Below are 15,753 nucleotides of genomic sequence, written 5' to 3' on the forward strand. Positions count from 1 at the left end.
GGAGTTGGGCATGTAGCTCAGTGGTAGAATGCTTGCCTGGCATGGGCAAAACTCTGGGATTAATCCCCAGTACCAAAAGAAAGAAATCTAATCATCAGAGGATTAAGAAATCATTAGGGGTAATATTTAAGTATAACTTAAAGTTACCTTGTCATTACTGTCATCAATCTTGGACATAAAAGAGTCTTTTATATCCATAAAAGTACATAAAAAAGTACTTTTTACTCAAAAGTACTTTTGAGATGTCAGTCTTGTAGTGATTTATAATATAATCTACTTATTAATTTGGGGCCTGTTATCAGAGGTCTAGAAGCCAGCTGTATGGCTATCAAGGAACTACTCAGTAGTAATCACCAACTATTGTATAGCTAATTAGAACAAATAAATAAATAAATAAATATATGAAATTCATCAAGCCAAAGGGAAAAAAGAAACAAAACATAGAATTTATTTAGAATCTCAGGATATAGCACTTCATAGTTATACTGATGTAAAAATGGGTGAACTAACAAATACTAAATAGCTGACTAAAATTGCATTAGATATAAAAATTTCAGACAAAACAAGATATTAGGGCAAGATGCTATAGAAAGTAAGTTGTACTGATGAACTGGTCAGATTATTTCTTCTTCAGATTTCTTATCTGTCTATCCTATATTTGTGTACATTCCAGCGGTCTGTTCTATGCACACCAATGGGACATTTATCCTAATTTTTATAATAGCTTTGCTATTTTTGTTATAATTTAAAACAACAGCAAGAAAAAAAAAGAAATCTCCAACTATAAAGAGAGACATCATTTCCAAGAGGTACTGATTATCTCATTTTTGATATCATAAAATGTGAATTTTTATGATCTTGTCATCATCCATTGAGTGTCCTTATAGAAATGTTTAGAAGTGGAGAATATATCTGTGTCTGATTATTTGATTGGAATTGGATTCCAATTCAGTATATTTGTTTCTAAGAGATTATATATACCTTTGGTCTTCCTCCTAATGACTAAATGACCTTAGAGAAACTAAAAGCCCGTAGTAGACTCAAGGTAGATATTTTATATATCTTATGAAAAATTATTAAATGATATGATATTATAAATGTAAATCTCCAAAATCTCAACATCCAGAATTTGAAAATATATATGTCATGGTCTCTTATATTTGACAACATTAAAAACAGTTGAGAAAATATAATAGAATTGAGAAAGTTAATTTTGCATAACCAAGTAGAGAATAATAGAAGAGATCCCATGGGTGCTAAAAGATAAAGGAAAACTGCTTTAGAGAAAATAGTAGAGAAATGTATACTTAAATGGAGCCTGCAGAAAGGACAAAGTTTAGATAGGATAATATCTTCTTAGCAAGGTCACAAATGTACTGCAAATAGATTATATTTTGTTCCCTCAGGAAATTAAAATAGTTAAGAATAATAATTAATTATCAAATTTAAAAAGATTTAACATTTTTTTATGATACTAGAGGTTGAACTCAGGGATGCTCTACCACTGAGCTATATCCCTAACCCTTTTTGCTTTTTATTTTGAGATAGGGTCTTACTAAGTTGCTAGGCTGACCTCAAACTTGTGATCCTCCTGCCTCAGCCTCCCAAGTTGATAGGATTACAGGTACACATCACCATGTCTGGCTAAAATTAATTTTTAACCAAAAGACAAAATAATAAAAATAAAATAATGATATAGTAGATGTTGCTGTTGTTTCATCTATAGCCCTTCAGTACTTTCAATTCTATGCACGCCAAAAATGTTACCTGTAAGCATTTACAAATTTTCACTTAAAACTTTTCTGCACCTCTAGATGGCAGGACAGAAGTGTCAAAATTCCATCTGTGGAAAAAGCTTTCAACCAACAACAAAAAGAAAATGAAGAATAAATATGATAATTGTGGTAGGATGAAAAACATCTTCAAAAGCTATGAAGCCAAAATTCATGGAAGCCTATGACTATTACTGTACATGGACAAAAATGTGATTAAGTGCCACAGTCTGGCTGGGCACAAAATAACCGAGCCACCACAAAAACTTGTAGATTCCAACAGCAACTCTTTATTCCCAAACTCTCACCGGCACTCTACACGCACCACCGGGCTCTGCGGACCAAATACCCTCTGAATCCCGCGAGAACTCAACGGAACTCAAGGAGTGGGCGACTGAGGCAGCAGGATACGCCCTATTCCCAGCAGGATCCACCCTAAACCCAGATCCGCCCTAATCCCTGAGCAAGGTCACCTTTCAAATCAAAACTATGACCTGGGTCCAAGGCAAACCCATTTCCACAATGGAGAGTCCTCCCTCTAAGCAACATTGGGTAGGCTGACAAGGAAATTGCCATGTGTCATTCCTACTTGGCTATGGCTCTCAGCAATTAAGTTAAGGATGTTGAGGTAGGGAGGTTAGGTGAGCCATCACACGTGTCCATATAAGAGTCAGGAAGGGGGATATTTCACACAGAAGAGAAGGTGGTATGACCACAGAGGCAGAGATTGGGGTGGTATAAACACAAATCCAGGAATGCCAGCAGCCACCAGAAGTGGGAAGAAACAAGGAATAAACACTCTCCTTAAGTTTGGCTCACTGATATTGATTTCAGACTTCTGGCCCCTAAAACTGTGAAAGAGTAAATATCTGTTTTAAGCTATAAGTTTCTGGTATTTTGTGATAGCATCCATAGAAAACAAATACACCAATAATTATACCAGTGACAGTGCTCCTTGGAGGTAGGAAAACTCTTGAGGATTTTACTACATCATCTCCCAAAGGCTCATAAAAGGATTGAGTCTCACCTGCAGAGGCAGCCTGCTCATCATCACACCGTTAGCATCCTTCTCTTCCCAGTCTCACTTCTCCACTCTGCAATCCGTGGTTCCTGGACTCACCTCAAAATAAACCACTTGCACTCAAGCCCATATATATATATATGTGTGTATATATATATATATATATATATATATATATATATATATATATGTATATTTGTGTGTCTGTGCGTGTGTATATGTACACACACACACACACATGCATATATATACATACATATAAATTCCCTATGGATGCCATAACAAAATACTATACGTTGAGTATACACACACACACACACACATACATGTGTGTGTATATATATATATACACACACACTATATAAATTCCCTATGGATGCCATAACAAAATACTATATATTGAGTAGCTTAAAATAATAGAAATGTTTTCTTGTACGGTTCTGGAGACCAAGTCTAAGAACAAGTTATTGGCAGAACTCTTTCCTTTTTAGGGCTCTGAGGGAGAACCTGTTTCTCACTTCTGTTGTCACTTCTAGTGACAGCTAGCAGTCCTCAGCATTCTTTGGCTCATGAATGCATCCTTCTAGTCTAGACCTCCATCTTTATACAGCATTCTTCCTATGTCTCTGTGCTTTCATGTAGCTATTTTTTCTTTCGCTTTACCACTGAGCCACAAGCCGGGCCCCTTATTTTTTTTCTTTTTTTTTAATTTGTGTGTGTGTCTTGGGGGGTGGTTAAACCCAGAAGTGCTTTACCACTCAGCTAAATCCCCAGCCCTTTTCATTTTTTAATATATTTTATTTATTTTTGGTGCTGAGTATTGAGCCCAGGGCCTCACACGTGCCAGGTGAATGCCCCACCACTGAGCCAAAACCCCAGCCCCCTTTTTATTTTTTATTTTGAGACAGGATATTGCTAAATTGATTAGGGCCTCAGTAAGTTTCTGAAGCTGGCCTCAAATTTGGTATCCTCCTGCCTCAGCCTTCCAGTTGCTGGGATTACCCATATGCACCACCATGCCCAGCTTAAGACCCTATTTCTAAATAAGGTTGTATTCATAAATACCTGGGCTTAGGATTTTAACAAACAATAGCCCCCCCACTTATCCACAGGGGATATTTTTTGAGACTCATGACTGAACTGAACCCTACCTATACTCTGTTTTTTCTTATACAGACATAGCTATGATAAAGATTAATCTATAAATTAGGCAAAGTAAGAGATCAATAATAACTAATAATACAATGAAACAAGTATAACAATATACTCTAATAAAAATTCTATGAGTGTACTCTGTCTGACTGAACTAGAGAAAGAAACTTCAGCTAAATGAGGACTACTGTATCTTTTTTGGGTGAGGTACAATTAAACCTGACTCAGGGTCAAATACAGGAGAGCCCAGTCTATGATAACTACCAGTATGTAAGCACTTTTTATGTTTCTAAACTAAGTGTAAATTATTGCATTTTATCGCTAGTAATTTTATAAGATAAATATTAGCTTCATTTAATTATTTCTCATTTCATTAAGATTCAGATGACTGGATATACTATAGCAAAGTCTGTGTTTACACCAGGTGGGAAATGTAACCAGATGCCAGTCCCACTAGTGGGAGTAGTTTTTCAGCACAAGGGATCAAATACCTAATGCCTTTTTCCTAGTCTACAATGTTGTTATTATCAGGAGAAAATTAAAGAGGGATTCTTCTAATGTTGTGATATGTGTTCTTTTCCATTTAAGATTCTTGCTGATAAGTTCAAGTAAGTCATGACCTTTCCTTTTTGTTTATTTTCATTGGTGATTCAGAGCCATTCTTTATGTATTCATTGCCTTTCAAAATCCGTAGGGAAGGGGAAGTAGATTCCATGCACAAAGTCATGTACAGTTACTGATAGTCCCTTGGGCAGCACAAGTTCCCCACTCTCCTCTCTGTACCAGACTCTGCTAGGAGCTCTCTGTGAAAGAAGCTCTGTGAAACAAGGATGTATTGTCTATAGTCTCTATTCTAAAGTTGCTGGGAAGCGTAGCTGAGCAGGAAAAAGACCAGAGAATGAAACATCTAAGGTATCATGTGTATTACTCTCACATCTCCTACAGCACCACCCTGCTTATTCTATTGTATTCTTTACTCCATTCATCACCAAAGTGCAAGTCCTTCTTCTGGTTACAGTTTTGGAAATATGTTGGCATAGTGGCATATACCTATAATCCCAGTGGCTCTGGAGGCTGGGAAGGGTGATTGCAACTTTGAGGTCAACCTGGACAACTTAGTAAGAGACCCAGTTTCACAAGAAAAAATAAGAAGGATTGGGGATGTGGCTCAGTGGTGGAGGGTCCCTGGGTTCAATCCCCATTACTGAAAACAAACCCATACAAATAACAACAAAAAAAGTTTAGAAATATTTCTGTTTGTGGATTTATCCACAGTCTATTCCAAAAACGTGCTTGGGTGAAATTTATGCTTCATTTTCTAAGAGATGCTGTTACTTTATTTTAAACCATTTGAGCAAATAAATGGATACATAAGTAATATCAGTGAGTAACATGAGTTGGATGAGAGGTCTGGATGATCAAAAATGTATCTTCCAACATTCACACCAGAAAAAAGATAAAGATGTGTCCCTTTGAAATTTCTTTCTTGAGCTCATTGGGGAAAAAAGACTTTAATTATCCTTTTTAGGACTTTTAAATAATGATAATAAAAGGAATTTGACAGTTTGGGGAAGTGGAAAAAAACTGATAGGCTTTCAAATTGACCTAATGATATAGTGTATCAGTTCCAGTAAGTGAATGAGTCATTTTTTTATTTTTATTTTTTAGTTGTAGTTGGATACAATATCTTTAATTAATTAATTAATTTTTATGTGATGCTAAGGATTGAACCCACGGCCTCACCGTGGTAGGCTCTACCGCTGAGCCACAATCCCGGCCCCTTGTTTCTTTTTTTAACTTTATTTATTTATTTTTTTAAAGTTGATGCTGAGGATCAAACTCAGCGCCTCACACATGCGAGGCAAGTGCTCTACCACTGAGGCACAACCTCAGCCCTGAATGAGTTATTTATTGATACTTAATCAACTACTCTAAAACTTAGCAACTTAAAAGAATAATAAACATTTATTATTTCATACAGTTTCTGTGGGAATGGACTTTAGGAGTGGCTTAGCGGGCTTGTTCTGATTCTGGAGATTCCAGTCTGGGTGTTGATCAGGACTACAGACACCTGAAGACATTACCAAGCTTGGGGATTCACTTCCATCATGGCTTGCTCACATGGCTATGGCAGAAAGCTTCCATTTCTCACTTGTGAACCTCACCTCTGGACCACTTCAATACCTTCATAGCAAAGCAGCTGACTTCAAGGAGCAAGTCATCCAAGAGAGAACACAGTGGAAAGCTCTAATGCTTTTTTTTTTTGGTAGTGCTTGGGCTTGAACCGAGGGCCTTACATCTGCTAAGCAAGCGTTATTCACTAAGCTATATCCCTGGCCTTCTAATGCCTTTAACATCTAATAGTGAAAGTCATCATTCCTGCCAATCCATTTGTTAGAAGTCAGTCACTTAATCCAGACAAACTCAGTGATAAGGGAATTAGACTTCATCTCTTGAAGGGAGGAGTATTAAAAAATTATAACTCAGTGGTAGAACCCAGCCTAGCATGGCCCTGAGCTCAATCTCCAACACTGAAAAAAAAAAAAAAAAAACAGAAGAAAGAAAAGAAAAATTACAGACATAAATTTAAACCATCAAAGATAAAGAGATAAGAAATTCAATTAGCATTCATTGAGCATCTTTATTGAAAATTGGGTGGAAATTGGAATTCAAACACAAATTATTTTCCTTTCACTAAAGATATAGGAATTTTCTATAGGCAGACAGCCAATTTTAGAATACAAAATACTATAGTGTATATATAGGGCATATAATAAGTTTAAAAGCTAATGGAACATGAAAATGAAAAATTGTGGAAAGCTTGAGGCACTGGTTTTCTGCAGAGTAAAGGGGAAAGGATATTTTGTATTCTGTGTGATTGCCCACTCATAAAATTTACCACAACATGTACTAAGGACTAAATATAAAGTACAGAAATAGTGACCTATACTGTCTTATAACTCTCAATACCTAGATCAGTTTTGAACATAGTAAGAGTCAATAAATATTTACTGGTCTGTTGAATTGATGAATTAAGATGACTCCTAAGTATAGACTAAGTAAAACCCATTGGTTTATTGTAGATTTTAAGTGCTATGGGTCTTCTGAGTGTTTTCTGTTACCAATTTCTTCGACATTATCAACTCTTTCCTGAAGAATTTAAAGCAGCCACAGGAATACAAACTGGAGGACCATGAAACAAACTGTGCCAGCCAACTTGTTTGGTTAAAAGTGTGTGTGTGTGTGTGTGTGTGTGTGTGTGTGTGTATGTGTGTGTGTTATTTTTAAATTGATTTTTGAATGCCTTTAGGTGGCTGTACATACACTATATACTCTACTTCCCCACAGGTCATTCTGCTTCCTATTATCTAATATTTATTAACTTTACTGGTCTCTAATGGCACTTGAGTATGAGATCCACACATCAGCTAATTTCTTTTCTATTCATTTTCTTTTCCTTTTTGGTAATGGGGATTGACCCCAGGGGTGCTTTACCACTGAGCTACATCCCAAACTCTTTTTATTTTGAAATAGGAACTTGCTCAATTGCTGTGGCTGGCCTTGGACTTGGAAACCTTCTGCCTCAACTTCCTGAGTCACTGAGATTACAGGAGTGCACCACCATATCCAGCTGACTCGTCTAGATTTTAAATCTCAGGATTATACTATTTAATATTAGTTGAGCCTATTCTTATGCTCCATCCCAAGGGGAGCTGTTTCCTGTAGATATACTCTGGCTTTAGATCAAAAGTACTGTTCTGGTAGCCACTTTCCTTTTTAGTTTAGTTACTAGCCTCCCTTGTTCTTTCCTCTCTTCTTTCCTATCCTCCTAGTCAGTATTCTTGGTGAATTTTCTCCTTTTCCTTTTTTTCCTCCCTCAATCCCTGCATCCTAAATGGTTTATGAAAAGAAAAAAAAAAATCAAGCCATCAGTGTTTTTACCTAGTAGCCTAGATTCAGAGCTATTTTACTAAATCCCCTTTAAGAATTCATATCAGGGGCTGGGGATGTGGCTCAAGCGGTAGCACGCTCGCCTGGCATGCGTGCGGCCCGGGTTCGATCCTCAGCACCACATACCAACAAAGATGTTGTGTCCGCCGAGAACTAAGAAATAAATATTAAAAATTCTCTCTCTCTCTCTCCTCTCTCACTCTCTCTTTAAAAAAAAAAAACAAAAAACAAAAAAAAGAATTCATATCATACAGCTACATGTTAAAGATAATCACATCTTCTTTTCTTAAACATTTTAAAGTACTTTAAGTTTATCTTTTATCCCATAATTTCTATAATTTTCTAAGGTCCCTGTTTCATCCACAAATATTTCATAGAATTATTTAGTCACTGAGGTGGACTGGAAGCTGGTTAAACTAAACAGATTTTTTTTCTTTCTTCTTCTTCTTTCTTCTTTCCTCCTCCCCCTCCCCCTCCCCCTCCCCCTCCCCCTCCCCACAATAAGAAACATGGTTCAGTAAAGTCAGGATGGGGAATGGGTGGAGGTGGTGTGGAGACTAAGCTTCATTAGTAGTCAAAGAAAAGGAATTTAAAATAGTAAAGAGAAGTTCTTTTACTTATATGTTTTAATATAGTCCTTCTTTGGTGAGGATTTGGAAAGATGAGCATCTTAATATAATACTGGTGGGACCTTTCTGGAAACAAATTTGGTAATGTGCACCCAAAGCCTTTCAAATTGCAATTTAATGCAGGTTTAAGCATTTTATAATACATAGAATAAAATGATATTCTATCAGTCAGTACTGATTTAAGTGAATGAATGAATACATGAAGAAGGGAAAGCTCTTCCATATCATAGAATTCCAACTAAATGTACCAAAAATGAGTGAGATAGAGGTCATTTGGCAAACATCATATTAATAAATGCTTAAGCTTAAAAGTTATGGGAAACAGATAATTACCATATCTTTGAGTATTTTCTCATGAATACACGTTTCAAAACAACATGTGGTACATGATAAAGATATACAATTTTGATTTGTTAATTAAGGATAAAAGTATCTCTTCACAAAATACATACCAAGGGAATAATAGTAACTTTACAGAGCAAAAACTTGGTAGATACTGTGGCTGGGGTTGTGGCTCAGAGGTAGAGTGCTCACCTACCATGTGTGAGGCACTGGGTTCAATTCTCAGCACCACATAAAAATAAAAGAAAGATATTGCATCCACCTATAACTAAAAAATAAATATATTTTAAAAACTTGGTAGATACCATCTTTACTAGGTTATTGGCATCATCAATATTGAGATATATCAGTATTATGTGACCCCTGATATGATGTATTGAGAAGGACACAATGTCACTTCTATGGTATTCTGACATAAAGTGCATGACCTGAATTTATTGATTTAATTAATTGTTAATTTAGTTTATTTTTAAAACTGACACATAAAACCACAAATATTAATGGAGTACCATTGAATGTTTCAAAAATAAAACCTGAAATTTCTTAAAAAGAAACATTAGACAAACCAAATAAAGGGCATCTTACAAAATAACTGGCCAATCTTCTTCAAAAGTGTCAAGATTAGGGCTGGGGCTGTAGCTCAGTGGTAGAGTGCTTGTCTAGCACGTGTGAGGCCCTGGGTTTGATCCTCAGCACCACATACAAATGAATAAATACAATAAAGTTATTTTTTTTAAAAAGATTTTTTTAAAAAGTGTCAAGGTTTTGCAAAATCAATTAGATAATTTACAGAGACCAGTTCAAATTAAAATGTAAGTTTCCTTCTTCAAAATGATTAAGAATTTCAAGATAGCAACAGCAAAACATTAAACCACATGTAAGGCCTTGTATGACTCTCTAGGGAGTATGCCCACAAAGCTGGCCTGAGGTCATGAAAGGTAAGGACTGAGCAACTGTATTGCATTGGAGAGGTAGAAGGAGACATGAAAACCAAATGAAATGCTTAAACCTGCATTAAATTGTAATCAGAAGAAATTAGGGATAAAGAGCAAACACTGAGTATATGAAGGAAAATATCCCTGTTTAAATATATATATATATATATATATATATATATATATATATATATATATATATATAAACTACTTGCAAATAATCGCTGGACAAAAGAGCCTAAGAGGCAGAAGGATCAAAATGTAAGGATGCACTGAACAGCCCATAGATTCCTTTCTAACTTTCCAGTTTCCTATACGCTTTCTGGAATGTAGCAAAACAGGAACAAGACTATTAAGAGACCATTAATCTCATGAAGCTAGGGACCAGCATTTGTTTGGACCACAACTCTCTGGCCTAATGGACCACCTGATCACCAGAAACATTGATATAAGCTGAAACCCACATACCACATGGGACCTCCTGATGGGAAAACTCAATCTTTCTCAATGTTTCCCATCCCAAGGAAAGTCCAGCTCCTCTGGATCATACATATTCTACCTAATTATGTACCCTAATAAAAGCCTGGCCTCAAGCCCTAGTAGCACATCTCACTCTTGAGATTGCTCTGTTCTAAGAGTGAGTACTTTCTTTTCTTCTGTAAGGGTCTGGCGAACGTCGGAGGAAGAGACCACCAAGAGACCAACTCATGCAACTGCAGAAGGGGGTTTATTGAGAATCCAGCGCACTGGGGCTCCGTGCTCACTCAACAAGGGAGAGCGTCCCAGAGCCCAGAGCAGGGGTTGAGCAGTTCTTAAGTACACTTTTTGGGGAGGGCAGGAAGTTTACATATGTCATGGTCCCCTTTAACAAATCATCATACACCACCGAGGGAAAATCAAACAACAATTCCTGAACATGATTAGTACATTCATTGGCGGGAACAGGTCGGGCGGGAGTGATAGGTCAATCCTAAGGAGGGATACATTCAAACTGATTGGTTTGGGCCCTGAATGCCTACGTGCCAAGCTGCACAGGGTCCTAGGTTATTAAACAACTAAATGGTTAGGGGGAATATCTACTGGGCAGTCCCGGGAATTGTCCTAACAGCTACAGGAATTTCAGGTTTTTGGGTGTAGCATAGGAACTTAACAATACCCGGTCCTTTACATTTTAACTCAGGCTCTACAGCTTAGAAACTTTACAATACCCGGTCTTTTACACTTTAACTTCAATTTCTTTTACTCTTACACTTCTTCTCCTTCTCCTCCTCCTCCTTCCATTTATTTATTTATTTATTTGCTTTCTAATAAAACTATTCTTTTCAGCTAAAATTTGGCATATCTTTAAATTCTTTCCTGCAATGTGGCCAGTAACTAGAAGGTTGGAGTAAATGTATTCTCCCCTTCTGGAAAGACCTCCTTAACCCCCCCACATAGTGACAAGAACATTAGTAAAATAAGGTGAATAAGCTCTGTAGAATAGGTCATAATATTATATGAATGCTAATTTCCTGATGTTGATCACTGTATTGGAGCTATGTTAGATATTAACATTTAGACCTTAAAAGCATATAGAAATATTTTATACTATGTTTACAAATTTTGGTAGGTGTTGGGGATTGAACCCAGGGCTGTATGTATTCTAAGCATGTACTGTACCACTGCCCTATACACCCAGGCTAATGTTTAATTAATATTATTAATATTGATTATTCCTGGGCAATGGTACAGAGCTTGTTTTTTGTTTTGTCTGTTCATAATTTATTTTGTTCTATTGCAGAATGGCTTGCTTTAATTTGGTATACTTTTATCATCAAAATAAAGATTTCATTGAAAACAATAACAAAAGAAAAATATTTAACCTACCTTAAGTCTAGCTTTATTTCTGGAAATATGACACTTAACAAACTTTTGTCCTCACACTGAATTTATGTAAAAACTTTTCACTGAATATAGCAGTTGTGACTACTTACAGAACCTATCATTGTTTTTACAAATCTGTCTATAATTTAAAAATATGGGCTTATAGGTGTTTTTCCTCCAAATATGTCTTCTTGCAACATAAAGAATATTTACAACTCTTGTTTCTTCACAACCTATAACTATGATATGCATTTGGTTTTTTTCGTTTTTTTTTCAGGGCTGAAGGCCTTGTAGGTGCTAGGCAACCAAATGCTCTGCCACTGAGCTAAATCCCCAACCCTATGACATACATTTGAAAAAGCATTTCAGAACATTCTTTTAAAGAGTGAGCATTTAATCAATTTTAAAAATATTAGTAAAAAGTATAAAATTTTAAAACTCTAATCATTCTCATTTCATGTCTATCCTTTTTGATCTTTTTAAAAATCTTTATCATGCTAGTTATGCAGTTTTAAAAATCAGTATAATTGTGGTATGCAATTTTTTTAATATTTATTTTTTAGTTTTTGGTGGACATAACATCTTTATTTTATTTTTATGTGGTGCTGAGGATTAAACCCGGCACCCTGCGCATGCCAGGCGAGCCTAGGAGAGCGCACTACCGCTTGAGCCACATGCCCAGCCCCTATCTCTACTCTTTATCTAGTATTATTTTGTAAAATTTACCCATATTTCAACATTTTGTCATTTTAATTGTCTTAACATTTCACTGACATCTAGTTTTACCTTCACTTTCCATATTATTGATTCCAGATAGATTATAATTTTTAATTCTAAAACATTTTGCTATAAGCATTTCGTACAGCTTTATCTTACTCTTTGGGATGATTTCCTTATGACAAATTCCCAGGAGTAGGATTAGAGTGCCTCTTAATATGTAGCATCAGTTTGCTTCCCCAAAGGATCAGTGCACATTTTAAAAGCATTTCATCTGTCTCTGGGTTTGTGGCTTGTCATGCTGTGGTTTACCAAACAGCAGCTGCTTTGTGATTTTACTATCATTCATTTCCCACATATCTAACCCTGCTGGGTTAATCTGCAATATGCATCCTTTCAATATTTGTTATCTAATTATAATCCACAACCTTAGTCCTAGTCACTGTCTTTTACCAGCTGGGGTTTTACCAGGCATGCATGGAACGTAAACTATTTGCAGAAGTTGAAGAAGATTTCAGTAGCAAATCAAATTACATAGTCTTTTACAGATGATACATCTCTACTATTGTACAAAACTTTCATTTGGGTTTTGATATCGAATTTTTCTACATGTCAATCAAAGTCAAAATGGACATTCTGACTGCAATTTGTTTAATCTGTTTATCATCAAAGATTCATAGCTTATATATCAGTATAGATTGAGGACAATCTATGATTATTTTAGGTCTTGCTAGTGCACACTAATACAAAACAAATAACTGTTAGGGGCTGGAGTTGTGGCTCAGTGGTAGAGCACTTGCCTAGCATGTGTGAGGCCCTCAGTTCAATCCTCAGCACCACATAAAAATAAGTAAATAAAACAAAGGTTAAAAAATAGCTGTTATGTTAATCTTTCATTCATTCATGAGCAATGAAAACTGCATATATTACAAAAGCATAAGACAGTTTCTGAATCATGGTTTTTAAAAATATTTTCTTAGTGATGGACATAATACCTTTATTTATTTATTTATTTATTTATTTTTTATATGGTACCAGGGATTAAACCCAGTGCCTCACGGGCTAGGCAAGTGTTCTACCACTGAGCCACAACCCCAACCCTTAATCACATGATTTTGAACTACATTCTCAACCCTTTTTATTTTGAGACATGGTCTAAGTTTCTGAGGCTGCTCTTGAACTTGCAATCCTCCCACCTCAACCTCATGAGTTGCTGGGATTACAAGTGTGTGCCACCATGCTCTGCTACAGTACATAGAAAATATAAATTTTCTTCATTTTTTAATTCCACACTGAGAAAATTGTATGGTTGAAATGGGTTATCATGATTCATTAATCCTTTGCTGTGACAGGAAGGAAATGACCAAAATAAGCCATTTATAGAGAAACTGAAGTTTTAAAATAGTATGATTTCATAAAAGGAGAAATATAGTGGTAGCTAGAAAGGAATAAGTTAATTAGGAATGATTTGACAGCAGGAAGAAAATTGCAAGATAAAGTTTCTAGGTGGAACGGACAAAGGTAAAAAAGACAAATAATTCAGATTAGACTCTCTCAGATACCCTCCTCTTTATCTTCACATAAATATCTTAGTCTAGACATCTCCTATATTGTTAATTTTTTTATTTTTATTGGCTCTTTTTAGTTAAATATGCTAAGTTAAATTTTTTTAAATTGAGATGAAATATACATAACATAAAATTAACAATTTTAATTTATTTTGCTACCAGGGATTAAACCAGGCAAGCTTTATCGCTAAGTCTCTAGCCCTATCTATCTATCTATGTATCTATCTATCTATGTGTCTGTTTGTTTGTTTGTTTGTTTGTTTTCTAGTACTGGGGATTGAACTCAGGGGCACTCAACCACTGAGCCACATCTCCAGCCCTATTTTGTATTTTATTTAGAGACAGGGTCTCATTGAATTGCTTAGCCCCTCACCATTGCTGAGGCTGGCTTTGAACTCAAGATCCTCCTGTCTCAGCTTCCCTGGCTGCTGAGATTACAAGCGTGCACCAAATCGACCGACCCTTTTTATTTTTCATCTTGAATCGAGGGCTCACTAAATTGCTTAGGATCTCACTAAATCACTGAGGCTGGCTTCAACTTGCAATCCTGCTGCCTAAGCCTCCTGAGTCTCTGGGATTACACGCGTGTACTACTGTGTATGGCAAAATTAACCATTTTAAAATATAGAATTCAGTGACATTTAGTACATTCACAATGTTGTACAACCACCATTTCTCTCTAGTTCCAAAACATTTTCATGTTCACTCCATATTCATTCATTTTATTTCACCCCAAAAGAAAACCTTATATCCACTGGGTGTCATTCCCCCTTCCCCCAGTGGTTGAAAATCACTAGTCTGCTTTCTGTTTCTATTTACCTATTCTGGATATTTCATATAAATGGAATTATATAACGTGTTATCTTTGTGTCTTGTTTCTTAGCATAATGTTTTTGAGATTCATCAGGTTGTACTATATCAGTACTTTATTCCTATTTATAACTGAATAACATTTTATTATGTGAATATACCAGTTTTGTTTATCCATTCCTCTGTGGATGGACATTTGGGTTGTTTTCACCTTTTGGTTACTATGACTATTGCTGATTTGAACATTCATGTAAAACATTTTTGTTTTGAACACCTGTTTTCAATTCTTTTAGATATACACCTACTAGTAGCATTGTTGGGTTGTATGGTAATGATATGTTTGACTTATCGAATAACTAATGAGCTATTTTTTAAAGTAGCTATATCATCAGCAATTATAACCTTTTCCACATTCTCTCCAATACTTCTTATTTTGGATTTTTTTCAAAATTGCTAAAATGCTTATGTGTGTGAAGTACTATGTCATTGTAGTTTTGATTTGCCTTTTCCTAAAGGTAATATAACTAAATATGCTTATTAATATCTCATTAACATATCTGCTTTGGAAAAATATATATTCAAGTCCTTCGCCCATTTTAAAATTGGTTTGTCTTTTAATTGTTTAGTTATGTGAATTCTTTACATATTTTGGAGCACTACACTATCAACATATATAATTCAAAACTATTTTTTATCTCTTGCCATATTGACTTTTCTACCTGTGTCCCAGAAGTCATTTCTTCCTTCTGAAAGATCCTAATAACAAATTAGGATTATTATTAGATCCTAATAATAAGTCATTATTATTATTATATACTATCAGATCTAATAATAAATGTAATTTCTTTTTTTTTTAAAGAGAGAGTGAGAGAGGAGAGAGAGAATTTTTTTAATATTTATTTGTTAGTTCTCCGCGAACACAACATCTTTGTTGGTATGTGGTGCTGAGGATCGAACCCGGGCCGCACGCATGCCAGGCTGAGCACGCTACCG

The sequence above is a fragment of the Spermophilus citellus genome (assembly GCF_964194105.1).
Source record: "Spermophilus citellus genome assembly, chromosome: 15".
NCBI classification, from domain to species: domain Eukaryota; kingdom Metazoa; phylum Chordata; class Mammalia; order Rodentia; family Sciuridae; genus Spermophilus; species Spermophilus citellus.